Source organism: Lucilia cuprina, unplaced genomic scaffold (assembly GCF_022045245.1).
Source record: "Lucilia cuprina isolate Lc7/37 unplaced genomic scaffold, ASM2204524v1 Scaffold_7703, whole genome shotgun sequence".
Taxonomy (NCBI): domain Eukaryota; kingdom Metazoa; phylum Arthropoda; class Insecta; order Diptera; family Calliphoridae; genus Lucilia; species Lucilia cuprina.
Window position 1 is genome coordinate 1 of NW_025812641.1, and position 1,721 is coordinate 1,721.

General features: G+C 25.5%; 1 long non-coding RNA gene across 1 annotated transcript; it reads right to left on the reverse strand.

Annotated features, from left to right (window-relative positions):
• Positions 1-616: 616 nt before the first annotated feature.
• LOC124421246 lies at positions 617-1,715 on the reverse strand. Its single transcript, XR_006941544.1, has 2 exons — positions 1,488-1,715; positions 617-1,170 (listed from the first exon to the last, which is right to left on the reverse strand). It is a non-coding gene; the product is annotated as an uncharacterized LOC124421246 (long non-coding RNA).
• Positions 1,716-1,721: the final 6 nt, after the last annotated feature.

Sequence of the window (1,721 nt, forward strand, 5' to 3'; positions counted from 1 at the left end):
AAAAACAAACCAAATGCTTTATTTTTTTAAATAATCCCCATTTTTAACATACATACTGACTGGTGTAGGGTATCATATGGTCGGCTACGCCCGACTATACATTCATACCATTCCCGATTATTCATTTTATATTAGTTCTTATTATTCAAAGAACTTACTAATAATATGAACCTATTAAAACGAATAAATAAATTAGCTATTTTATGATAAAAAAGTTATCACATTTTATAAAAATTAGTATAAACATTTTTAAAAATTATTAAATAAAGAAACATACAAGTAGTTGTATGGAGTAAACATGAAAAAACATTTTTATAAAACTTAACACTTTAATTTTTCATAGATTTTTATAAAATAAAAAGTTAATTTTTTATATACCTACCAAAGGTTGACAATGAGTATGTATGAAGCAAGTAATACAACTATTTACTCATAATTCTTGAATACTTACAATGTACGTCCACACAAGTTTCATTTTGAGTATCTTCATGTACATATTCACAATGAAATATAATTACGTAAATTCAATACGCGTATCAAACATGTATGGATTTATTCACTATTCAACAGCATAGCTAGCTGGTATGTGTGATTTCAAATGAAAAAGAACAAAGAATATGTTGGGAATTTCTTTTATTCAAACATTTCAACAAAATATATTATGATTTACTCTATTTACTTTAAGTATTGCTGTGCGGAAATGCGTGTAAATAAAATATAAATAACAATAAAGGCAAAATAATGAGCATGTTCTTTGGTAGGAAAGTTAACATATGGTGCATTTCTATTTATCATGTGAAATAGAATGTAAATTCTAAGAATTTGAAATTTATTACGGCCGTTTTTTACAAAATCAAATTAATAAGAAATAGCAATAAATTATGAATGACAAATATAATACAAAAAGTAACAGGTAAAGATCTTTTTATTTAGTTTTATGTAAAATTAAAAAAGTAGTGTTAAAAAATTAAAGAAGCAAGTTTTACAATTTAATAAAAATATGGAAATAGATAGGTAACATGCTTCCAAATAATTTTATGAACTTAAATAGAAAGGCTATGTTGGGATATTTTTAATAAAAATATCAGTTCCTGCAACCACCATTGGAAACGTTTTTTTCTTTAGCTGGAAATATTATAACGGAGGAAAGAAACCGGTTGGAGCCTAAAACTGTAGATAGCATATTATTTTTAAATTCTTTATATAAAAAATGTTTGGTAATTTATTTATTTATATTTTTTAGTTGTAATTTTATTAATATTTTCAAAAAAAAAATTGTGTTACTTATAATTTCTATACAATAAAATTTATATTCATAAAATCAACAAATTTAATTTTTTCACATTATTTCATTCATTTTTGCTTTGTTATTTGCTGTTGCATTGGTGAAATGCTACGTATACTCAAATCATACTTATATTTATATTCATTTTGCTAAGATATAAGTATGGCAATTGAACAAAACAACTACATTGCTTACTTCATACCTGTTGCATATGAAAGAAAAATGTATGAATATACGACACAACCAAATGCTGACTATATGTATATTTATTTGTGTTGAAGTTTTTATGAGTATGCTGAATATGATTGTGCGCTTTGTGTTTCACGATACATCCCTACAAACATTTTCTATTGCGGAAGTTACCCGTGTGAAACTTCCAAACGTGCTAAAAGCTCGCCAGCGATGTTGCGGAAGTATAAGAATTCTTGTCACCAGT